This window comes from Manacus candei, unplaced genomic scaffold, assembly GCF_025592945.1.
Source record: "Manacus candei isolate 608988 ecotype Guabito, Panama unplaced genomic scaffold, ASM2559294v1 h1tg000042l, whole genome shotgun sequence".
Classification (NCBI taxonomy): Eukaryota; Metazoa; Chordata; class Aves; order Passeriformes; family Pipridae; genus Manacus; species Manacus candei.
The window spans coordinates 6907436-6934634 of record NW_026138090.1 but is presented as its reverse complement, the minus strand read 5'-3'; the positions used below and the strand labels follow the sequence as shown (position 1 = coordinate 6934634).

At 39.5% G+C, this 27199-nt stretch overlaps 1 protein-coding gene across 7 annotated transcripts in view; it reads right to left on the bottom strand.

Moving 5' to 3' along the window:
• Positions 1–27199, bottom strand: part of PCLO (piccolo presynaptic cytomatrix protein) — a 351079-nt gene that overhangs the window by 11442 nt on the left and 312438 nt on the right. The window lies entirely within an intron of this gene.

The window sequence follows — 27199 nt, the reverse complement described above, 5'->3', positions numbered from 1 at the left end:
TTGTGCTTCTGTGTCTATTGTCCTGCTATGGAAAATATTATTTCACTGTCCTCTTCTCTTTAGATATTAGTCCAAAAGAAATGAAAGCATAAAGCCCCTGGGATTATATATTACCTAGTTTCTGATGCCAGCAGGCTGGAGCTTTAACACATTACTGGAAATTCTAGAAGCTTGTGCCAAGATGTTGTATGGTGCAAAGCAATTCTGCAGAGAGTAAACAATTATGATACATCTGGAGAAGGTTCTCCATTAAAGAGTATAAAGTTGCCAAGTGGCATTTAGAGATTACTGCTTGTATCACAAATGTATAGCTGAATTTGAAAAATCCCCACTAAAAATGACAGCTGTTGTTTTGCAGATGTCAATTCTATTTTTTCCTACTTAAAATGTTTTTGGGGATCATGAATAAAAATTTAATAACAATCTCAGCAACAACCTGGGCCCCCAACTCTCTTCAAAAACTGGAGCTGGTATCTAATTTACTTACAGTCATTATTAAATTTGTAATTCAGCTTCAGCTGCGTCAGCATTTCACCTATTGTTTGTAAGGTGGGAGAAAACCTGTTATGAGGCAAGTGATTCTTTCACAATATTTAGTCATGGCAAAGCCATTTCTGTAGGTTTGAATATGCCATAATAACAACTTTCTTTCTGCAATATGGTTGTGCAAAGAGAATGACACCTTCATCTTGTGATGGCAGCAATAAATATCATTTGTAGTTGGGATCAAAGAAGGAAAGGACAACAATGTCCCTTTTCTTATCCATTAATCCATTATAATGCCTTTTTTTGGAAAGTGTTGAGTGCCCATTGGGTCTATCTTGGTTAAACTGTGGATTTTGAATGACTGGAAAGAGACTCAAGAAAAGTTATAATGCCTCCTTTTCTCCGTAGACAAAATCCTCAAACCACCAATGAAGACATGACACACCTGAAAGGTGCTGTTTAACTCTGGATTTGTGATCAATGTTAGTTCTTGCACTCACTCCAATCCTTGACCATGAAAAAAGTCCAGCATGAACAGTTGTAGGACAAACAGTTTCAGGCAATCTTTAGTTAATCACAGTCTTTTCTGGAAAATATACTTGCCTTATTTATTTTATGCCCTCTATGTCCTTTAAACTCTATTTGCAACAGTTGTTTGGATCGTCTCTTGATTGCTTTTGTACCTCTTAGGTGTGCATTCAACTTAAAATGAGATGAGGTGGGTTGAATGCTACTTGTGATGCTATGAGCCAGAAAAAAGGATAAACGATTCCAGTAAACTAAGTTTGAAAATTCCAGCACCATTTCTCAACATCTGGAAATTTTCTGTGGACTATTCTATATCCCTAGATGCTCTTTAGGACAAACTATCATGCTTCACTGTTCAGGCCTCATGGGGAAAACAATGATCTCCAGCTGCAAGCACATGAAGCATGATAACTTTCCTGTGCTTTCATACTAATTTTCCTTTCTCCCACAGCAAGCAGTGAATGAGCCTTAATACCAGCCTTATGAAACGCTGCACTGAAATAAATCACCACTTCAAAACCTAGCAGAGTTTTGTAGACTCAGGAGAGATTGCTGTTCCCTCCATTTCTTAACTTTCCCCCCGTTCTTGTATATGCTCATTACATCTTTCCTTTAATGGGTGTGTAAGAATAGAGCACATGTGCCTTGGTTTGTGGAGTCGATTCTTTAAATGGAAATGAGAGATACGGTGATGAGGGGAAGTGTTAATAGTGAACTGTCTAAGAGCTGATGAGAGAGTTCACAGTGGGCTGAGCTGGACATGACTGTTCTTTGTCTGGTGTGACAAGAATAAATTTCCTAAGGGTGTCATGGGATTGGATGACCCCAAGGGTTGCATTGGTAAGAATAAATCAAAATACAGCACCAAGTCACAACCTTTTGCATTCTTATACAAGTTTAGAAAACATCAATCATAAATGATGTGAGAAGGGAACAGATCGCAGGTATTTTGGTATATTGGATGATGATAAATGCTACAACACAACTCTGAAAAAAAGTAAATGCGGTGAAAGTGATACTGCATATCTTTTGAGGAAAATACCAATATGTCTTTCCAAGGCATTGAAAAATAATTTTTGTCTTGAGTACTAACATTTTCCTCAATAAAGATGAATTTTCGATGCAACAGGAGCAAACCAGGTTTATCACAGTGGCAAAGAACCATATAGTAAAGTACTAAAAGAATTATTGTCTAATTTACCTAGGAAACAAACAGTGAAAAAATATGTTCTACAAACATATGCTAGAGTAAAAATTGAAAAGGATAAGAGATATTTAAGCTGAATTAGTGTGATATTTTACCTGTTACATATATATCAAATGCACACTTACTGATGTACCACAAAGTGACCACAGATATGCACAGTAGCATTGCACTTCTGGAACATGATAACTGTAGGCAACCAATTCTTAAATATATCTATATATGTGATTAAATGCATCCTGTTTTTTTTACATGACAGCACACTTCTTTTTAGGGGACCATATTTATTAACAATTCATTAACAATTAAAGGGTGATGGCTACTAGCTAAATTGCTGGAAGGTGTTTGATGAGAAGTCAAGGAGTTTAAATTTGCTGTGGTGATGGCAACATCAGCTGCTGCTCTCGTAGAACTATCACCCTCAGCACTGTGAAAGGTTAATTAGTTTTGCTATTAGTTTTAAGTGACTGCTGCTGTAAATCACAGGATGTGTCATCTGCACTGTTGTTGTCAATTCCAGGGATTGATAACTATGGATTGTGCTCCCACTCCTTTTTGATCAAATGCCTGCTGTCAAACAGAATTATCCAAGACAGTAGTAAAGAGTTGCCTCCCATCACTCTGTTTTATCAAGGCTAATGCATTAAATGAGCAAGGAAATCTCACTGGAGAATGGCAGGAAGTTCATTCAGTTCAACTGTCTAAATATAAAGTTCTGAGCTAATTTGCACATTTACCTTAGAATAAATTGAATTGCCTTCTGAGATTGACTGTGTTTATTCACATAGATGGATCATGTATGAGTAGGTTAAACTTGGAGATTTAAATATGAGGTGTCTAAACGCTGCTACTTGATGAGCATCATACTTGAGTAATTTTCTGAATGGATGCCAGATGGCCAGAAAACAGAATTAGGAAAATACATAAATTGACATTTTGTTTCATAGCTATGTACAAGTTGGTATGGGCTCCTTCTGTTCCAGAAAAGTGACTGGCATGTACTAGAGCAGTGGAAATAAAAGTAAAATACAAGAGGAAAAAAATATTAACAATTATTTACCAGCATTTTTCCTTCCAAATGAGATTTATAACAGAATTAGTGTTTACAAAATAGGTAAGAAATGCTCTTCTGGAGCTTCAAGAGTCAGACACTTTATGGTCAAAGATTTTAAACAAGAGAAAGGTCCTTCTAAACAGCTTCTGATATTGACCTACTGATCATGGAAATGCTAATTTTGGGTGGTAGTGGTGGTGTTTTTTTGTTTGGTTGTTTTTTCGTTTCTTTTTTTAATTCCTTACATCCCAGGTCATCCTCTTACTATCAAAGAATTCAGCTGCTGGAAAAAATAAGCAGGACAAAACAAACAAAAAACACCAACCAAACAAAAAAGCAACAAAAGCTAAAACCAGCTTTACTTTGTGGCTACAATCTACAGGACTAATATGCCTTATTCATCACGTATGTGGAAGAGCAAGGTACATGATGTTATGATTTGTTTTAGCAGGATTTTGTGTTCATTCAGAGAGCTAGTTGCTTTTTCATAAGAAAACATACTCTTTGAGAATTTATTGCTACACTTTCTGATTATGGGTATACTACTTCCACATTTTAGAAAGCACCCATCCCAGCGAGCAATCCCAGGTTTCCAAAGGCTGATGCAGGACAATTTGCTCTACTGCTGCAGTCAAGCCCTGCTTTAAAGCAGACCAGACACATTCCTGCTGGAATTAGCCCTGTGTCTTCTGACCCCCATCTTTTTGCTCTGTGGCAGGAGCAGAAAAGGTCGCTTGGTCTGTTCAGCCTGGAGAAGAGAAGACTGAGGGGAGACCTCATTGCAGTTGCAGCTTCCTCATGAGGAGAAGAGGAGGGGCAGGCACTGATCTCTTCTCTGTGGTGACCAGTGACAGGACCCGAGGGGCTGGCCTGAAGTTGTGTCAGGGAAGGTTTAGGGACAGAGTTCAAGAAGCATTTGGATGATACTCTCAGGTACATGATGTGACTCTTGGGGATGGTCCTGGCCAGGGCTAGGAGTTGGATTCAATGATCATTGTGGATCCCTTCCAACTCAGAATATTCTGTGATTCTCTGAAATTTCCGCAGATTTCTTCTTTAGTGACTTCTGGTATTTGCTACTTGTCACATTTTGCCTGAGTGTTCCCCAGAGGCAAAATGAAATCTGTCTCTCAGCTAGTCTTAAAAGCAATTCCGAGCAGAAAATGAAGTATTGCTTCTTCTGAATCTTTTATATTTATAGTTATGAATGAGTAAGTAGAAAACCTCAGAATTTACGTAATATTTAGGATGAAGATATGCATAATTTCCTTAGGTCTTTACCTGTTTTAATACACTGAAATATAAAACTAATGTACCTCTGAGAGTTCTGTACAATGTTTATTGGTAGAATACAGGCATTTCTTTTATGATTTTAGTACTGTTTGTCTCACAGATATTTAATGACTTGGACTTGGCTAGTTATCTGTAATATGGTATAATGAGAAACATCTTCCAGAACCCAAACTCAGATGCTTCCCAGACTCAAATGCTTCTATGTAGCTGTATATCTTACATAAACATAATCTTGTATTCAGCTATATTAGAGTATGTTTGTAATATTTAGAGTGGTAGAATATGTAGCAGTATGTCATAAAATCTAAGGAATCTGAGGTTCCAATCCGAGTCTTGATAAGTTGATTCAAAAAAGCAAAAATTACAGCTTTAAAATATGGGGCATGATTAAAGACAATCCAAAACCATGGGTTCTGCCAAAAGATCCATGTCATTTAGTAGCTTTCTGTGATCTTAGACTTCATCTCTGTGCCTCATCTCAGAGATGGAGATAATAACATCTACTTCTCCTAGAGTTGTTTGGTTTTAGTAACTAGTATTGGGTTTATTGTGAAGAGAGACTTTGATCATGTAAACATAGACAGGACTTTGTTGTTCAATACCATAAGAAAACATGAAGACTTAGAAAAGCTGATGAGGACCTATGCCACTCATGTATTCCTGTCTGTAATCCATGAAGCTCATACACACATCATTTTCTGTCTAACAGAGTGCAGCTGTAGCAAGAAATATGTTTCTGCTGGATTCCTTTAACACTATTTTCAGAACCAGAAGTTCATCCTCTAGCAGACAGCTATACTTCAGAAAAACAAGATAATATCACGTTATCACAATAAATAATTCAGTACTACTGCAAATACTAGCCATTTGATATTTACATTTCAGTACTAGAGCTAAACAACTTCAACTGCTCCAACTGAAGGTAAAGCAAAAGAGTATTCAGTATCATTTTTAAAGTACATTTATCAAGAAGTCAAAATACCAGCCAAAACCTTCCAATCTTTTTAAAGGAAATCTCTCAAATCTCTCTCTCCTTTTTTTTTTTACATTGTTTTAATTTTTTATTAATTTTTAATAGTTACTTGCAGTACCAGCTGTTTGTATTCATAATGCCTTTCATCCTCTTGCTGGGACATGAGCTACTAGCAAAGCTGCTGTAAAATAATGATGGATAACCTTTATAAGCAATGCTTCCCAGTATTTACAGGCTCCAACCTTTTCTGTCCTTTTGAGTTTTTTTCATTACCTTCTTTTTGTCTTTTCACCTTTCTCACACTTATTTCTTTCTCCATGATAATTGTCAAAATTTTCCCTGTAGACTGGTTTAATATTCATTTTCTTACTGAAAGAAAAATCGGACAGCTAATACAGTCTTAACTACGACTTCCTCCTGTCTCACAGTGCTTTAAATAGATGTTGGGATTACTAACATGGGTCTGCCTCAAAAAATATGTTCTCTGGCTCCACAGATGAGGTTGAATATATGCATGTTCTGAAATCTGTTGCTCCTCCTGCAGCTGGATACCCATTCTGTTCTGCATGGTGCAATCAACCACTCATGGGACAAACTGAAGCTCAGAGAAAGATTGCATTTATTTGCTTCTGCTCTGGAGAGGATTCCAGCTGCTGAAGGTCCCTTCCATCTCCTTACTTGAAATGTGGACTGCTGAGAACAGGCTGTATTATGAGATGAACAAAGAAAGTCTTTCATTAATATCTCTGTGTCTCCTCTGACACTACGTGAGTGCAGTCATGTAATGGGGGAGAGGAGCAGAATTCGGGAATTTTGCTCACAGCAAACACAATTTACAATTTTGTGGGCAGTGAGGGTGGCTGACTTTGAGGTTCAGGCATATGAAAAAGCTGACAGCTTTATGTTGTGATTCTCAGAGCTAGCAGGCTCACTGCCTACAAAATTTTAAATATATAGTGGTGCAAAAATTTAGCCCGTATGCCCAAAATTCTTAGTAGGATTAAACAAAGAATATTTTAAGAAAAATATGTTCAGACTTTTTTTTCAGAGGAAACAAAACTGTTGTTCAAAATAAATTTTGAAAACAGAGAAAGCCCTTTGCCTGTTGAGATTTTGAGGTGCAGAATATTTCCCAGAATATATATATATATCTACATATCTATGAACCCTATTCCATTTATTGGTCATTCTGTGTATGCCTGCCTTTCAGAGCTTCTATTCTTTTATTTTTCTTTTGGAAAGTGAAAAAAAAAATAAACAACAACAACAACAACAAAACAAACACAAAAAAAACCCAAAAAACAAACAAAAAAACCACAAAAAACAAACAAACAAACAAAAAACCCAAACCAAATCAGAACTCAGTTCTGCTTGGGTATTGATACCATACGTAAAAACTCTTGGCCTGAAGTAATATGTTTTGTGGGAAAATAACACTGATACTTCACACATTCTCACACATTTCATAAAAATCATATACTTGTACCAATCCAGTTTCAACCAGCTTTATTTCTGTTGGGTGGTTTTCTAGAATGTTGTAGGAAAATGTTCATAAGGCAGTGGAAAGCAGCTAACAAAAGAATAAGGTTAGAGTAGGTGAATTAGAAGAAAAAGTTTCACTGGTGTCAGGAAGTTGCCCAAGCCAGTGATCTAAAGGACAGTATAAGGGATCAGAGGTTTCTCCAGAAAGATTTTTTTTCAGTATTCCAGGAAGACTTGTCCCTGTACCATAGAAACATTTGGAATAAATGGAGGAGAAATCATGAGACTTGTAAATTTCAAATTTAGGTGATCAAAGGTGACCACAAAGGTTGTTTTTAACAGTGAAGATGAACAGAGAATACCTGTGTGCACTTGACAGGTAGAAGGCAGAGAGAGAATAAAAATGAGCTGAGGGAAGTCAAGAGAGTTACACAACTAATTTATAGTACAACCTACTAGATATCTCATATTTATATCTATTTATATCTATTTATATTTCTGTGGAAGGGTATCTTCTTAGGTATTTTCTAAGCTTATTATTCTATCTTCTCTGCATTCATTCAAATACCAGACTTCCCCAAAATTTGGCTCTGTTTTAGAATTACAAACTAGTGACAGGGTTCATCATAAGGAAATTTATGTGTCTAATGTCAGAGTCCATGGACTCTGTAATCAATAGGGATAACATCTTAACCTTTTTTTTTTTATTTAGGGTGAATAAATTCCTTCTGGAAGTGTCTGTTTATTTTTTTTCAGTGGTAGTTGGGAGGCAAGTTAATGGATTCCACTTAGAAAACTGATTTTTAAACAATTACGTTACACTAGAAGTATCCAAATTAAAATCTTCAGCACTGTAATTTTCCATAACTTTAATGAGAGAAAGCTAAAATTATGTCTGAAATTATTCTTGCGATTTAAATTGAACTTCAAAGATAGGTGCAGCCTGGATCCGAGAGGAGGAACTACGCAGTCTCAGAAGGCAAAACTCTCTTCAACCACCTTTGTTCCCCTTCATCCTCACCATAAATCACTGTCTGAGTCTAAATATATATTCATAGTCTTCACAATTTTAGCATCTTACATAATGAGACATATCAGACGCTGCAGATTTAGCTGCATAAAAGGCGGCTTGCCACAGCACATTTGAAGTTTTGATGATGAAAGGCACACTTTGCCCTGGCTTTCTGTATGAACAGAAGTTCATACAGGGAAAACAATACAACTATTTAATGTCATACATGCAGAGCAACCTGAACCTTGATTATTTTAAGCTTATTCTACTGTGGCTTTACCAAGAAGGAAAGCTGTTGTTAAAAGAAGAAAAAATTTGCTAACTACCTGTAAAAGTCTGGATCTGACATAATCACAGTTCAGTAAAGGATTTGCACAATACTACAATAATCTTTGTGTAATACAGCATAAATATCTTGTTAAAGTAGGACAACTGAGTCTGCAAATTCTTTTTCCATGTCACTATGAGAACACAAAATGTGTCTTACCTATACAAAACAAGAGAGAATTTTGCTAGATTTGCTTAGGTCATCATTTAAATGATGACAGATTTTAAGCTACTTTCCCTCTCCCATGTTAAAAACATTTTTTAACTCTTTTTAGTCTCAATATACAAGTTTTTGAGAGTTTGGCAATATAGTCTGAAATGACGAAATCACATTTGAAACAACCATCACTTTCTGTGCCAAAATAATGAAAAATTTTGCACCTTCTTACTCTGAATGTATATGTGAAGATGTGACTATCACAACAGATTTATTTATTCTTTTTGTCCACTTGATTTTTGAGAAATTAGACATTCAGGCTTGAATCTAGAAGTACCAGGAACTGAATTTAAGTCTCTTTGACTTATGTTACAATATGATGAAAGTACAATGAAAATAGTATGAACACTTTAAGGGGAATGAAATGACTCCCACAGAGGGCAGCAAGAGATAATAGAAAATGTCCTTCAAGATCTAATAAAGAGGATCAAATAATTATAAACATAATTCAAAAATCTTATGTAGCACAGTATCAGAAGGGGAAAAACTAGACTGTTAAGTAGGTTTTGAGTATTATTTACTTTTGGGAATCCAAAGAGAAACAAATAATTTGAATGGAATATTTTTGACTTGGGATTAAAACTGATATCCACCAACCTAAATTAAAATACATGGAGTGCTTAGAAAATGTTGTAAGAACAATGCATTTCCTAAGATCAACAGCTAAAAATGAAAGTAACAAAACCAAAGTAGTTGCAGATTGCATTTCTGAAAAGTTGTTTTCTGTTAGGAAACCTGCTGACTACTCTGGGAGCAGAGTGACATGAAAAACAAAGTTTATTTATGTAATGTCTGACAAACTTGTGGGCCAGGCAGAAGCAAAGTCAGTCATATTGCATTTAAATGTAAACCCAAGAACATATTGCATAACAGGAACACCTATTTGCTCTGGCAGAGGGCTGTGTAGGTAGTGATTTTTCATTCCTTTTAGTGCTTTGGACATATGGTCATTAGAATGCAAAAAAATTAAGCCTTAGAGGTAAATGGATAAAAGTAGATGCAGGTCTTTAAGAATTTATATCATTAGAAACATAAATAGAAAAACAGTTCAAGGATAAAGTGCTAACTTCAGGAGTAGATGTTACCTACACATCTAATACAGGCCTATTTTTACTAAATATGCAAAAGTTTTAAAAAGAGGTAATCAAACTGAAAAAAATACTGATCTTTTCTGATTTATGACTGCAAATAATACTATATTTTGATAATTTCTGTTTGTCCTAAAGCTGTCCTATCACAAGGACGTATACACAGTGAACAGGACTTGGTGCAAGAACACTTATGATGTGTTTTCATTTAGAAAGTGACTCATCACACATTTACTTCACAGACAATAAGATCTGAGCCTGCACTGTTAGTGCAGTGGAACAAGCTGTTTCATTTCACAGCTTGGCCAAGTCATTTATAGCCCATAAAAAAAATTACTTAACACATGGTGGCATATGTAACTCTATAAGGCTTTCTTTGAGAAGGAGGTGGAAGATGGCATTTGTATACACAAATACATCCATACACTTACTCAAGCTAACACAATATGTTAGCACTCTTTTTTGCTGTAAACCTAGTAGGCACACTATCATGATAGCTGGAGATGAAATGTTTTGGTAAGAACGTGCCTATTCACTCCTCACATCATGATTTCCAGATTCCCCCTCAGATTTATACTGCAGCTCTGAAGCTCTTCAGTGAAATATACTTAAAGTCTTGCTCATACCTCCCTGGAGCTACACACTGGAGAGCACAGCCGTGTGTGCTGCACAGCTTGGGTACCAGAGCAGATGCTTCTGCACTGACTGTTCATGTGGAAGACAGGTATGCTATTATATTAATAGATTTTCTTTTACATGGTTGTGTTACAGTGGTAGCAGACCACTGCTGGGACCCTATTTCTCTCTCATTAAATAAGAATGATTAGTGAAATAATTGTTGCTAATAAGACTACTAAGTATAAGAGTATGAGACATTGCCTATTCAGTGTGACAGTAAGAGCTGTGATATTTCTAACAAAGCTCATTGTGACTAATATATGAAAGAAAATCTAATCTGTCTTCCAGGACCACCAGAGTATTTTGTGTCTGGCTGTAGAGAACCTAGGAAATTTTAGCATAAAAATGAATACTTGTAATCACTACTGGGATTCAACTACCTATATAATCTGTCCAACAGAGCAATAGGGGATGATCGTTTCCATTAATCAGGATAAACATAGAATCAGCTCAGTCAAAACTAGAAAAATGTGTTGATCCAAATTTTGCTCAGGAGAGATGAACAGAAAGAGATGTTCTGCAGAGAATTCCACAGTATTATGCAGAAGTAGGAGTTCTACTGTCCCTGGGGGACTGATTCCTGGAAGCAGGTATCCTCACAGTAATGTGGACATGGTTCCTAAAGTTACCAGTCTGGAGAAATATCAATTTACCTTTCAGCTCCTGCCCAGAGTCTTCTGTTAAATGGTTGTGGGGTGGTTTTTTTGTTTGTTTTGGTTTGTTTTCTTTGTTTAATTTTTTTTAAAAAGTTTGTAGCCTTCCACCAGGAATCCACCTGCTTCTCAGTGAAATGCATATTTTACATTTTCCATCTCATTCAGCACTCAGTAGTGCCATTATTTTTCATTTCATGCAATGATGATTTCCTCAAACTGCTATAACAGACATATTCTAAAGTTGGTATTTCATTGCACTATTGAACTGATGTGTATGATTAAAGTCCATGGAGATATGTTTGAGTAAAAAAATATCACATAAAAACCTAGAACAGAAGAAAAAGTACAGGGACAACAGCACTTATGTAAATGCATTCATAGAGCCTTGTGATGAAGACTGAAATGATAGAAAGAAAAAGAGAAAGGGAAAATGTGCTCCTATTTACAGTGTTCATGAACTGGTAAGAAATCAGTTAAGTAAATGGAGTCATATATTACATAAAAAAACAATGGCAAAGTTCAAAATTATAAATCCATGTTCCAAGTGGATGAAATGACACTACAGAAGAGGTCTATTGGGGTTAAAATGCCAAAAATGTTTCTGAGCTTTTGAACTTTCATGGGGAATGGGAGAGATGGTAGAAGTCCTCTCATAGAGAAAGGAGAGCTGGGAATTATGGATTTTAGAACAACAGAAGGGCCTAATGTTCAGTAATGGGAGAATGTGATATGTTGGTAGCAGAGATTCGAGGGAAAAAGTTTCATAGCGCAAGACTGAAAAATTTCAGTATGATCTAAAACATTTATTTAGAACCTTTAAGACAAAAAAAAAGTCGGAGGTTGATTCCTGGAAATCTCACATCTCAGATGCTGAGACCTCTCCCTGGTACTACTCAATCCCCTGCTTTAGGGCCTGAGAGTCTTTCCCAAGTAAGGGGTTCTGAGGCTATGATCCCTTGGCTTCACCTAGATTTGACATCAGTTCTACCCACAACTGGGAAACTTTCCTGATGACAGTTTTCTCAAAATTACGTGCACCAGAAAAGGTGAATAAGAAAATACCCATATGTTGGTGTTTAAATCTATCTGGCTTAGAAACTTCCCCTAAATTTTCTGAAGTCACTGAAGCATATACCATCTATCTCTAGATATAAAAAACCCCAACTATTTTGCAACTCCCTGGAAATCTTTTTCTGCTCCTGGGCAGTATGCATGCAGTAGAATTTGTATAATTAACTGAACCTTTTCAATAATGAATACAAAGGAGCATTAGCTCACAGTGAGCTAATGCTCTGACAGCTCCTGTGGATTTACTTTCTGGCAACTAGAAAAGTTTACTCTCTTGCTTTGAGAGTTAATGCCTCATAGACTTTATGCACTGAGGCCAACACTCATGATTTTTTCAAGAATCTTGAAGATGACTGTTGAAGTCTTGCTCACAATTCACATTTAAAAATCAAGGCTGTGCATATGGCAATTGAAAGTAGGGTTTTGCAAGACCTCACAAACTGAAAGTATAACATGGATTCTTTGCATAATGTGATTTAAAATTTGTCTGGTGGATTTTGAAATGTGTGGTGGTTTCACTCTAGGCCTTCCTGGAGACCAACTTGTAACCAGGAAGGAACTAGAAAAGTGATCACGGAAGTATTCCATGCTATTCCTTTACGTAACTTGAGGTATAAATAAGGCCAGCGGGAGGCATCTCGCCCTCTTCCTCTCCGGCGAGGTTCGAGAACGGCGGGTCCCTGTTTTGGTCTGGTTTATCTGGAGCTGAGGCCTACAGTGACTACCGTTATCTGCCACGCGTGAGGGGAGAGCCTTGGGCCGTGTCTAGCCATCCTGCCTGTTCGAAGGGAAGTGGTGAGATTTTTGCTAGTTTGCCTTCGGTCGGCTGGTTGGCTTGTTCGGTCCTTGCCCCTTTTTGTCCTTCTCCCTTCCCCTTCCCCCCCCCCCCCCCCCCTTCTGTGTGTGGTATTCTCCTTTTGTGTATCTGTCTCATATGTAATATATATATATATATATTTGCTATAGCTTTGGCTGCTTGGTTTTTTTTTCTTTTCCCTCTCTGGGAGGCAGGTCCTTGTTGTCGAGTTTCGGGGACTTGGCAGGAAGCCAGCTCGAAACTTGCACAACATTTTTTGGTGTCAGAAGTGGGATATTTTGGTTAAGTTTGGCTTGTTTTGATAAACGTTTTTCCAGGAAGACAGCCAAGCTCGGTGTTGTTTTGCAAAACCAATCTATTGTTTTGGGAACAGGTCTGGGAACACTGCCAGAGTCTGGGAAAGCAGCCAAGGAAACTTTGTTTATATAAACAAAGGTTTGTTTTGGGATCAAGAAGAAATAATAACAAAAAACAATGGCTATTTCATTAATTTGTCTTATAATTCTAGCCACCTTTACACCTGTGTTAGGCTACCGTATAGGGAGACGTCCAGACCTTGAGGATGGATGGAACAAATTGCTTCCATCCTTCAATTTTGACATCGAAGGTTTGGTAAAGGAAATCCCCATGGTTAAAATCGGCTCTAATTACTATATAAATCTTATTGCAACAGTACTGTCATTGATAAAGGTACTGGAAGTGCTACTTAAACTTGGAAGAATGGGGTTCCGTTGCCTTCCCTCTTGTAGGAAAGATCACACCTCAAAGGGACTCGCTGGAACTTTGGAAAGGGCTGCAGACAGGCCAGTCCCCGGGTGGCATGGAGCTTGGGAAGATTTCGGTAGATTAGTAGGACATGTGTCACCCCCCATTAATTGGGAGTTCACACCAGAACAAATGTTTGATTCTGGTGAGATGGCCCACTGTTTGGCAGAAGGGTGTTTTTCCTACAAAGATCCGAATATGCAATTCTCTGCTTTGTGCTGGGGCCTGGCTAATGCTTATCGAGCTGCCATAGACCACCTTCAAAGGGTTAAGGTCGACACAGAAACCCAAACCACGCCACTTGAAACCAGTGATGTCCCTATTAGGTCCACAGAAGTTGGAGTCCAAACACAACTTGAAGTCAATGCCATTTCTACTAAGCCCACTAGAACCGGGACTCAAGCTAAGAACCGGAAGGTCATCATTGCCCCTGTGAAGAAGAAGAAGACGTGGGTAAGAGAGATCAAGGAACTTACAGACTCATCTCCCCAACCAGAACGCACAGAAGAAAGAGAAGAAGAAGAAGAAGAAGAAGGAACAGAAGAACCTATCCAATTCACTCAAGATGTAGTGGACGAAGGAGCGGCAGCAATGGGAGAAGGAGCAACAGCAAGTGATGAAGGCGCGACTGCGAGAGAGGAAGTAGTGGTTGTGACTGAGGAAGGAGCGATTGGAAGAGAAGAAGCAGGTACCAGAGAGGAAGAAACGGTTACACGGGAAGGAGCACGTCCAAGAGAACTAGGGGCACGCCCAAAGGAATACAGAACAGCATCAAGAGAAAAGAAAGCAACAGTACAAACGGCCGGTGGTATATTGTCGCTTGATGATTTATATCCTGACTACACATTCAGTGTTACAAAAGACGCAAAGAAGGAGCCAAAGCATCCCCCTCAATTGGAGGGGGAATTATCCCTACCCCTCCAGACCCAACCTTCTCTTGGAGGTGTGAATGATTGGAGGAAGAGGCCCTTATCTCACCACGTGAAAGATTACTCACTACCTCCACCCGCTGGGTATCGCGAACGACGCAGGAGTCCATCCCCACGGCGTGAATGGCATAGAAGTCCATCTCCACGGCGTGAACGACGCAGAAGTCCATCTCCGCGGCGCGAACAGCTTAGGAGTCCATCCCCACGGTATGAACGACGTAGAAGTCCATCTCCGCGGCGTGAACGGCATAGGAGTCCATCCCCACGGTATGAACGGCATAGGAAACCATCTCCGCGGCGTGAACAATATAGAAGCTTATCCCCACGGCATGCTCAGTCTCCACCTCCACATGAGAGATATAGGGAGGAAGTGGGAGCAGTCCCACGTAGGAGTGGAAGAGTAAAGAGAGAGGTGGAAAAGATTCTACGTGGGAGAGATGGACAAGAAATTATGCGAGAAAGCGAAATTACACAATCACTGACCACAAGAGAGCTTCGAGATTTACGGAGAGATTATATGCGCTTGCCTGGTGAAGAAGTCCTCACCTGGCTGGTGCGATGCTGGGACAAGGGAGCTGATAGTCATGTAATTGAAGGTGATGAAGCACGACAGTTGGGATCCATTGCTCGAGACCCTGTGATAGAGCAAGAAATGGGGAGGGAGAAAATGGCGTCCAGTCTTTGGCTCCGAATACTCCACGCGGTAAGAGTGAAATACCCATTTAAGGAGTCCCTGAAGAGTTCTTCAAGAAGGTGGAGGACTGCGGAAGAAGGCATCCAATACCTACGGGAATTGGCCATGCTGGAGATCATCTATTCTGATCCAGATTATTATGATATCCAAGTTCCTGAGAATGTTCCCTGCACGCAACCAATGTGGAAAAAGGTAATTCAAGGTGCCCCTAAACCATATATTTCCTGCTTGATACCCGTATATAATCCAAAGATGGATGAACCAAGCGTGGACACTATGTGTGCTTGGATAAGAACCATCGAGGAAAATATGGAAGACTCCTTCAATCCCCTGTACCGACGCACCTACGATAGGGAAAGAACGGAGAGAGATTATGAATATTCCAGATATGAGGACGACCTTAGAGACAGAGAGGACAGAAGGTATAGAGATTACCAAGAAAGGCCAATGGGAAGATCACGGCGGGACCGACAAAGACGACCTCGGCCTAGACCTCGATCCTGGTCTCGATCTTGCTCACGATCCCTGTCATTCACACGTCGAAGGAAAGAGAACTCTAAGCGTGGGTCACGTAACCAACTATGGGCATACCTTCGTAGTAAAGGAGAAAACATGAAGAAGTGGGATGGTGAACCCACTTCTAAGCTTGAAGCTAGAGTGAGGGAGCTGAAGCGAAAGAAGACTGACAAAAAAGTTGTCTATGTAGTAGATGGAGATTTCTTAGAAGAGAAACTGCGATCGCCGAAACACGAGAAGATGGAGGTCCACTTCGACAATGGCAAAAAGTCTAAGAAGTCAAAGTCAAACTCTGACGACGAATGCTCTGATCAAGACCAGTAGAGGGGCCCTGCCTTCTGCCAGGAGAAGGAGAGGGACCAAGAAGATAACCGGGTTTACTGGGCTGTGTGGGTCCGATGGCCTGGCACATCGGATCCTCAGAGATACCAGGCCTTGATAGATACTGGAGCCCAGTGTACTGTAATGCCTTCGGAGTATAAGAGTACCGAGACTGTTACTATTTCTGGAGTGACAGGAGGGTCTCAAGAATTGTCAGTAGTAGAGGCGGACATGAGCTTGACGGGAGACCAATGGGAAAAGCGTCCCATTGTGACGGGGCCAGAAGCCCCTTGCATCCTTGGTATGGACTACCTAAGAAGAGGATACTTCAAGGACCCGAAAGGGTACCGGTGGGCTTTTGGTGTAGCCACGGTGATTGAAGAGGGGTCCAAGCAATTGTCTGCCCTTCCTGGCCTTTCAGAAGACCCTTCCATTGTAGGATTACTACGAGTTAAAGATCAAGAAGTGCCAATAGCCACAACAACTGTACACAGACGACAGTATCGGACAAACCGAGATGCTGTGATCCCTATCCACAAAATGATCCGAAAGTTGGAGAGCCAAGGGGTGGTCAGCAGAACCCATTCACCCTTCAACAGCCCCATCTGGCCTGTGCGTAAATCCGATGGAGAGTGGAGACTGACTGTGGACTATCGTGGCTTAAATGAAGTTACGCCACCGTTGAGTGCTGCCGTGCCAGATATGTTGGAGCTCCAATATGAGTTGGAGTCCAAGACAGCAAAGTGGTACGCCACCATCGACATAGCCAACGCGTTTTTCTCCATTCCTTTAGCGGCAGAGTGCAGGCCACAGTTTGCTTTCACCTGGAGGGGCGTTCAATACACCTGGAATCGACTGCCCCAGGGGTGGAAACACAGTCCAACCATCTGTCATGGACTGATCCAGGTCACACTAGAGAAGGGTAAGGCTCCCGAACACATCCAGTACATCGATGACATCATTGTATGGGGGGATACAGCAGAAGAAGTTTTCAAAAAAGGACAGACGATCATCCAGATTCTCCTCGAGGCCGGTTTCGCTATCAAGAAGAGCAAAGTCAAGGGACCTGCCCGAGAGATCCAATTCCTAGGGGTGAAATGGCAAGATGGACGACGCCAGATACCAACAGACATCATCAACAAGATTGTAGCAATGGCTCCCCCCACAAACAAGAAAGAAACCCAAGCTTTTCTGGGAGCCATAGGCTTCTGGAGGATGCATATCCCAGAATACAGTCAGATTGTGAGCCCTCTTTACTTTGTGACCCGTAAAAAGAACAATTTCCAGTGGGGTCCGGAGCAACAACAAGCTTTCAGGCAGATCAAGCAAGAAATTGCACATGCCGTGGCTCTTGGACCAGTTAGAATGGGACCAGATGTAAAGAATGTGCTCTACTCTGCAGCTGGAGATAAAGGTCCCTCCTGGAGCCTCTGGCAAAAGGTGCCTGGCGAGACGCGAGGGCGACCACTGGGTTTCTGGAGCCGAAGCTACAGAGGTTCTGAGGCCAATTACACCCCTGTGGAAAAGGAAATCTTAGCGGCGTATGAAGGTATACGAGCAGCTTCAGAGGTAATTGGTACCGAAGCACAGCTCTTCCTGGCACCCCGATTACCCGTCTTGAGCTGGATGTTCAAAGGGAAGGTGCCCCCTGCGCATCATGCCACCGATGCCACGTGGAGCAAGTGGATGGCTTTGATTACACAACGTGTCCGAATCGGGAACTCGAATCGCCCCGGCATCTTGGAAATCATAACCAATTGGCCTGAAGGTGGGAACTTCAGTCTGGCAGAAGAAGAAGAGCCAGTGAGCCGAGCCGAGGAAGCTCCGCCATTTGATCAGCTGCCAGATGAAGAAAGGCGTTATGCCCTTTTCACTGATGGTTCTTGCCGAATTGTAGGAAGGAACCGGAAGTGGAAAGCGGCCGTTTGGAATCCCACCCGACGAGTGGCAGAAGCCGCTGAGGGTCAAGGTGAGTCGAGTCAATTTGCGGAACTCAAAGCCGTCCAATTGGCCCTGGACATTGCTGAACGAGAAGGTTGGCCGAGACTCTACCTCTACACAGACTCGTGGATGATAGCCAATGCTCTATGGGGATGGTTAGAGCGATGGAAGAAGATGAACTGGAGGCGTGGAGGAAAACCCATCTGGGCTGCTGACTTGTGGCAGGACATCGCTGCCAGAGTGAAGAGTCTGAATGTGAGAGTCCACCATGTAGACGCCCATGTGTCCAAAAAGCGAGCTAATGAAGAACATAATAACAACAGAGAAGCGGACCGAGCTGCACAGATAGGGGTGTCACAAGTAGACCTAGACTGGCAGCAGAAGGGAGAGCTGTTTCTGGCTCGATGGGCCCATGATGCTTGCGGTCATCAAGGCCGAGATGCCACCCACAGATGGGCACGAGACCGAGGGGTGGATTTAACCATGGATATCATTTCTGAAGTTATCCATGATTGTGAGACTTGTGCCGCTATTAAGCAGGCGAAAAGACTGAAACCCCTGTGGTATGGTGGACGATGGGATAAGTATAAGTATGGAGAGGCATGGCAGGTTGATTATATCAAACTGCCACAGACCCGCCAAGGTAAGTGCTATGTACTTACCATGGTGGAAGCAACAACGGGATGGTTAGAGACTTTTTCAGTGCCCCACGCAACGGCCCGGAATACCATTCTGGGCCTTGAAAAGCAAGTCCTGTGGCGACACGGGACCCCAGAACGTATTGAGTCGGACAACGGGACTCATTTCAAAAATGGATTAGTCACCACTTGGGCGAGGGAACATGGTATCGAATGGGTATACCACATTCCATATCATGCACCAGCTGCTGGGAAGGTTGAGAGATATAACGGATTATTGAAGACCACTCTAAAGTTATTAGGTGAGGGGACTTATAAAAACTGGGACAAGAACTTAGCCAAGGCTACCTGGCTAGTTAACACCAGGGGTTCTGTCAATCGAGCTGGCCCTGCACAGGCAGAATCCCTTCACATTGTTGATGGAGATAAAGTTCCAGCAATCCATTTGAGGGGAATGCTAGGGAAAGCTGTTTGGGTTACCCCTGCCTCAGGCCAAGACAAACCCATTCGTGGGATTGTCTTTGCTCAAGGGCCAGGACATACGTGGTGGGTAATGAGGAAGGATGGAGTCATCCAGTGTGTGCCTCAAGGAAACTTAGCCTTGGGGAAAAACTAATTGTATGTCCTAAGTTGTGTTTTTACAGGAAGCCAGTCACCAGATGAGAGAGAGACCTGAACTAAGCTGTTGCTGGTATCCGGTGATGAGACAGTCCAGTGATGAAACAGCCATAAATCAGAACTGTAATGGTGACTGAGGAGACCAAAGATCTGGACTGAACTGACATCGGTATTGATTTTCCAACGACGAGACAACTGTGCCGAGAGACCAACAAGAACTATATATATATATATATATGCAAATGTGTATATATATGCGCGGGATGTAGACGAACGTGAGACATAGGTGTTACGTAAAGAAATAGTATGGAATAAGGGGTGGAGAATGTGGTGGTTTCACTCTAGGCCTTCCTGGAGACCAACTTGTAACCAGGAAGGAACTAGAAAAGTGATCACGGAAGTATTCCATGCTATTCCTTTACGTAACTTGAGGTATAAATAAGGCCAGCGGGAGGCATCTCGCCCTCTTCCTCTCCGGCGAGGTTCGAGAACGGCGGGTCCCTGTTTTGGTCTGGTTTATCTGGAGCTGAGGCCTACAGTGACTACCGTTATCTGCCACGCGTGAGGGGAGAGCCTTGGGCCGTGTCTAGCCATCCTGCCTGTTCGAAGGGAAGTGGTGAGATTTTTGCTAGTTTGCCTTCGGTCGGCTGGTTGGCTTGTTCGGTCCTTGCCCCTTTTTGTCCTTCTCCCTTCCCCTTCCCCCCCCCCCCCCCCCCCTTCTGTGTGTGGTATTCTCCTTTTGTGTATCTGTCTCATATGTAATATATATATATATATATTTGCTATAGCTTTGGCTGCTTGGTTTTTTTTTCTTTTCCCTCTCTGGGAGGCAGGTCCTTGTTGTCGAGTTTCGGGGACTTGGCAGGAAGCCAGCTCGAAACTTGCACAAATGTAAAGTACCTGGGACATTTTTAAAAAGCTATTACTGTTGTACACTTATAAATTTGTAATAAAGTATAGCAAACATTTTATTTGTGATCATTGTTCATGAATATTATTCCACTATCTGCAGGAATTACACAGGCTCTCTTTAAAGTTTTAATTGATTTAGAACAGAAAGTAAGAAGTGGGTTTTTTTAAACTAAAAATGAAGACAGATTTTAGGAGGACAGATCATATGTTCTTCTGAATTTGGAACTTACTCAGAAAGCTTTTTCTGAGTTAGAGAGGATTGAATAAAAATCTGATATACAGATTTATTAAACCCTCAGTTCAAGTTTACATGAACTGAAGAAAGATGCTTTTCACCGAACAGTCACCAAAAAATAGTCTAGAATGATGTAAAGAATACTTAAAAACTCTACAGCTTTGCCTTTTCAGAAACCCTAAAGAGAGACTGTATACCTACTGAATATCTGACTGGAATTGGCTCAAAAATAAGAACATACACTGTCCCTTAAGGTAATGTTCATGAAGAATGATTTGCTGAGCTGGTGCCAGGCCATGGTTAGTTACCACGCCAGCTGGGACACTCAGCATCACTAGAGATAACCTTGTGAAGAACAATAAAGCATCATCTCAAACTCCTGTTTCTTTATCACACAGAAGAACCAGCATCAGGTTGCAACTTAAATGTTGTGAGTAACCTTGTGCACAACAAAGTGTTTCTGCATCCATTAGGAAAAACAATCTGATGTATATTTTCTTACAGAATTCAAATCTCTTAATTCTAGTCAAGAAAAAAATATTAACAACTGTAGAAAATCTTAGAGATAAGTTCAACTGCTTGATGTGATTGCCAAGTATTAAATGACTGAAGACTGAGAAAAAAAAAATCAGGATTTCAAGACTAGTCAGTAGTTCTCATTAGCATTTGACATTATTTAATGACTTGAACAGCTTTTCACTGAGTTCCCAACAAAATTAATTAATCACTGAGTACATAAGCAAAAAAATAAAGGTAGAAATGGTATCTAAAGCCTCAAGATCTCTCCATTGGTAGCTCTTCCAAAGACAGAGAAGCTTTATTCACCAGTGAAATCTATATATTTTAACTTTCCTGCACATTTTCTTTCCTCCTTCCCAACATAGTTTGGCTACAGGAAAGAATACAGACAGTCAAGTCCATGACTCTGACCAAGGACATTGTACCGATGTGGGAGAGTGCAAACCTGACACTGAAATGGCTCACAAGACACTCAATTATCCTGTGCAAGGCACTCAACTTCCAATTTTGCAATAAAATTCATACGATACAGTTCAGTAGAGCAACATATACAGCCCTCTACATTGGAAAGAATTTAGCCTGAGGAGTCCATCATGACGTCAGTTAATAGTCATGGTTTCCATCAAAATAATCAAAATTTCAGTCTCAGACCTTTTGTGATAAATACTTTCAACAGCTTGCACTTATTGTTCTTTGTAAAATTTTGGGGTTTTTTTCCCTTAATAATAGTAGTGGTAGATAGCAAACCCCTAAAATTTACCATTATTTTCAGTTTAGAAGGAACTGAGGTTTAAGGAGCATAAAAAGCTAATATTACCCAAGACAACAACAAAACTTATCATGTATCCTATTTTCTTTTTAAATTCTGAGCAGTCTGGGATGGGATACGTACTTTTTGTGCATCTGGTGGGTTTTTTTTTGTGGTCTGTGTTATATGTTTACAATCATTATTTGCACAAAAATATAAGTAATTAAAAGCAGATTTTCTAATCAGAAGGGTCAGACAACTACAGTTAAAGACAGTGGTTGAAACTAAAAGTAATCTTCATTACTTTTCTAAACTATCTCAGAGAAGCACAAAAAGATAACAAAATAAAGAGTTTTCAAGCTTCAACTTCCTTTCTCCATGTGACATATAAGCTGCAACAAAGGAGTATTTTTTTTCAGGAATGCTTCAAGAAACATACGGCAAGTCTGCTACCCCACTGAGCAGTGTACTTTCTGATTTTGAAAGCTGTTTGTTATGCTTTGAAAACAGACACTGGTAAATGCAGAATTAACTCCTCTGCTGTCAAAGACAATACTGGTGCCATTGGCAATGACAAAAAAAAGGTTGCTGAGTTTTCCTCAGTGATTTACCATAAAACCATCATCCTACTGCTCAGACAAAGAATGTGCTACAGGAAAGAATACAGCTTTTTTTCCTGTTATGTAACAAAGATTTTTTTTTTTTAAACAACCTCTATTTACTAAGCCTGTGATGAGATATTCCAGGTCTTGCCTTACCCATATGTAAGGTAGGGAATAAATTAACTGTAGGCAGTTGCAAGGAACTTCAAGCAATAGAACCTAGTTACCTCGGAGGAATTTGGCCAACTCAGTGGTTATTAAAAATACTATGGAGTGTTTAATGAACAGTTGCAGCAGATTGTTGCTTTAAACTCTTCCTGATAAGATGTTCCCTTAAAGAGAATTATACCAACCCTGGCACTAGTCTAGCTGAAAAGATTGTTACCTCTAACTAATCACTGATTCTTACTCATCTTTAAAAGGCATAAACAGGCACTGATGCTGAAAGATCTTCATTCTCCTACTTATTTCTTCCCACACAGTGTCCCTGAATCTACCTGTTGTAGCCATAGATGTTTGTACAGCTACCTAGTGAACTCATTGGCTGAAATGATCCTACTGCCACCTCACCCCCTTTCCCACCCCAGTGTATTCATTTTGGGTTAGTCACCCAACTTGAATAAGCCCACGCTTTATGTCAACACGAAGGGTGAAATGAGGTTGAGGGAAAGCAAAAAATTACATTTTTCAGCAATAATGTTGTTTTATGATGAATTTTGATTTATGAAGCAATTGTAAACTGATAGGATAATTCAGAGAGGAAAAGACTGCTGGAGGTCTTCGGTTCAACCCCATGCATCACAGGATTAACTTTCAAATTAGATCAGGCTGTACAGAGCTTGTTTGTTGAGTTTTGAAAACCAAAATTTTTTTTGTGTTTTTGTCTGATTGGTTGGTTTGGTTTGCTTTGCTTTGCTTTTTTGGTTTTCCTTATATTCAGTTAGAATTTCCTTTTCTTCAGCTTGTGAATGTTATCTATTTCCTATACTGCTGAGCTCTAAGAAGAGTCTGGCTTCATCTTGTCCATACTATCCTATAAGATAGTTAGCTATCCACAAAGTAGCTCATTCCTAGGATTTAAGGAAACCCCCAATCCCTCAATGACACTTGCACTGCTCATTACCCATCTTACTATGGCACTATGTTGAAGTGTCCTCAATATCTTCAGATATCCCAAACCAGACACATTGCTCCAGATGGGGCCTCATGAGCACCCCGTGGAAGGGAATAAATCCTTCTTACGACCTGCTCCCTGTACAGTTAATTTTACAGCCCAGTATGCAGCAATGATGCTCACAAAGACATTTTCCAAATTAATATTTTTTAAAGAAAAATTGTTGGTTTCATTGTACAAGTGACTTTCTTAGAAAAAAATTCTGATTTGATTAGCGCTTTAACCAAGTTCTGTTGAGCACAATTGAGTGGACACCATACATTTTGAGATAAGGGCATGAAAAAGTCTATTGCTTTGTGGAAAAAAGACATTGTTTCCAATGCCAGGACTTTCAGTATTTTTAAAATTGCTTTGGGCATGAATTACATATTTTTAGTTTTGCTCATTTTAAAGAAGTCTAAAGAATATTGAATCTGCTTTGTGGTCCTTGCATTATTCTCCAACTGTTCGAAAAAAAATAGTGGCACAAAAATCTCTTTTCATAGACCATCTATTTTACTGTCAACAATAGAGAAAAGCTGCCTCAGGAAAAGAGCTTTAAATATATCTGTGGTGCTATCAACAAGTTAGCACTTCTACATGAAAGCAAGTCCAGTTTATTCCAGAGTTTTGCTGCAGGAGATAGAAATCAGTAGTGCCACAGCATGAATGCAAACTCAGTTCTCCATTGCTTAGTTTTGCTGCAGGGCGCTGGAGAGCTCAGATGCATCAGATACATCTTTCTGACTGGCCAAGTATGACCATTATATAAATGGAAGGTTGGTTGTGATTCCTAAAGGCTTCTAATACTGGGAATGGGTGTTCATGAAGTTAGCTGGACTCAGCTGAATGTTAAATTTATCTAAAGACAGCATGACAGTTCTAAGAAGTTAGCAGGTTTGCTTCTGTCTCTTTGTCCAAACCTTCAGGCTGAAATCAAAGAGAAAATTTAACAGCCTTGATCATTTCTGCCAGCTACGTTCCACTGGGAGCTCCTCAAAGTTCAAGGGTACTTCAATTCCTTGTTACTCTTTGCTAGGAAAATCTAAACAATCAAATTTATACTTCTCACTCTTGTTTTGACAGACATATGCCCGATTTCCTTGTGGATTTCCTTGGGCCCACTCCCCAAGCTTTCAAGGTCTGTGCTTCCAAACAGCCCACGCTGTGGATTATGAGAATTATTTTATACTCTCTGACCAGTTCTCATATCAGCTTTGTCCCTTTTTCTCCACAGTTTCATCTTTGTTCCTCTAACAGCTCCCAAAGTTCTTTATCTTCCACCTTACCAGCTGATGAAGGATTTTTGTTTTCCTTCCATTAATCAACAGCAAACAAAAGGTCTAAATACTGATATAAATAACTCTAAATAATTGTTCAGGTTATTTCCACACCTATCCTAAGGCCCAATTCTAAAATTATATAAGACCTCAGTTTAAATTTGAGATAGACAGAACTATCTTGTTGTATATCCTGCTACCCAGTTATGAGAAATATAGAGACAGTGTCTAAAAAAAAGGAGGAAGCTACCAATTGTACGTGTTATGTTTTAATTTAATCTCCAGCAGTCTTTTCCTCTCTGAATTATCCTATCAGTTTACAGTTGCTTCATAAATCAAAATTCATCATAAAACAACATTATTGCTGAAAAATGTAATTTTTTACTTTCCCTCAACCTCATTTCACCCTTCGTGTTGACATAAAGCGTGTGCTTATTTAATTTAATCTAATGTGTTTCCTGTTGTATTTTTGCCCTGAAGATTACAACTGAGATTATGACTCTGTGTGTTATGATGACTTTCTGTGAACTACAGTGAAGTAAACAGGGATAGATTCACTATCTCCATGGAGGTATAGGATTTAGAGAAAAGAATATATGTTCTCTTTGGGCAATCCAGAGCTTCTTGCCAGGCTTGCTACAGGTCAACAAGGGAAACTGCAATCTACTAGCAACTTTTGAGGGTGAAATTTTGAGGGTGAAATTCTTTCAGCAAATTCAAGGCATCAGCTCTTCTGAGAGACAAAACCAATTAAGAAGCAATCAGTAACTCCAGATAGAGTGAATCAGGAGTGTTCCAATTTCTCTTCTCTCTAATGAGTTTTGTGTCAATCACTGAATCTATGGAAGAATTCTACAGGCTGTCTTTCATCTCTACTTGTTGTTTGTTTTTTTCACTCTTTCCAGTGAGATTTGAAACGTAAAGAAAAGCGAGGATTAGTGTGGGGCTTTCCTCAAGAAGAACCAAAAGAGAAATCCATTTTATTGCTAAATTAATCACTAATCCTGGAAAAAATCCTTTTTTCCTTAATAAAAAAACCGAACGAACAAACAACCAAAAATCCTCAAACCAAACCAACCAGCCAATCAAAAAAAAAAAAAAAAACCCTGGTTAGCAACACTGAATTTGGAGAACTGAAAATAATAAATTATGTAAATGCAATTAGAATTAGTATTTGCAAACTAAAGATGCACAAATTTGTCCTTAATGTAGATTTTTGACCCGCTTCAGTGTCCATCTTTAATGAAATAAACCTGGTTCTCTGCAACTGTTATATGCCTATGACTTCAAGATGGTTATGTTGTATCTGAGTAAACTGTTAACCCAAAATTTCTCCCCTATTCTATTTTTCATGTCCTAATTAGAGCCTTTTCTAACAAATAAAACCGAAAAAACAAATTGACACCATCTTGTGCTTCTTGTTAGTTCAAGATAATTATGGAACTTAACACTCTAAATGGTAATTACACTTACTGTTGAGCACAGCAGCCGTTTTAGAACTGCAGACCAAATCAAATTAGCATTTTTGTCAAATAAAGTTAAATGTGCTTAAAAGTTACTTCTTGATGCATATGGAATAACGTTTTACAGTGGCTGTCACCTAATGCCTGTTGGAAATAGACCCTGCTGCTAGAATACATCTGCCCGAACATCAGTGCCTTTATCTGAGGAATTACTCTTCTAGAGTGTGGTTTGTCTTATTTGCAAATAAATCTCTAAAATAGGTCAGATTAACTGTATGTTCATAATGGTTATTTCTTTCCACTCATTTCAAAATTTTTACTTAAGTGACTGATCCTCCCGTAACTCCCATGATAAAATTTCTGATTTCATTATCTATTTCAGAGGTCCCCGCTGTAGAAGGGTATTGAATTAGATTTTATTATATAGTAGACAAAACTCTAAGTTTTTAATTAGATAATTAACATAGAAGCAGAATGAATATGAGAGTGAAATAAAACTTTTACTATTCAGAGAATGTCTAGACCATTTAAGCAGGTCCTGTTTGCAAAAGCCAAAAGATCAGACCATAATTCTCCTTATCCTCTATTTAAGATTCAAAAGAAATTTCCAGTAAAATCACTAATCATTAAATTATTGTAAATTTATTTAATAAAGAAGACCATTAAACTACAAGAACATAGGAAAATCAACTGTAAACCTGAATATTAATAGGATTCATTGCCTTTCTATATCAGAACCACTATGAAACATAGGTCTTATCTTTTTTTGCTATCCATTGCAGTCACAAACAGTGATGTTTATTGTCCAGATTATAAAAGCTCGCAAAACTAAAGGGGTATTTTGAGTAATGGAGAATCCCATAGACACAGATGAATCATTTCGTTCAGCACCCAGGTTAGGATTTTATTTCCAAACATGTATGTCAAAATGTTATTAGGTCATAATATATATGAGTGTATATGTGTATGTGTATATTTATGT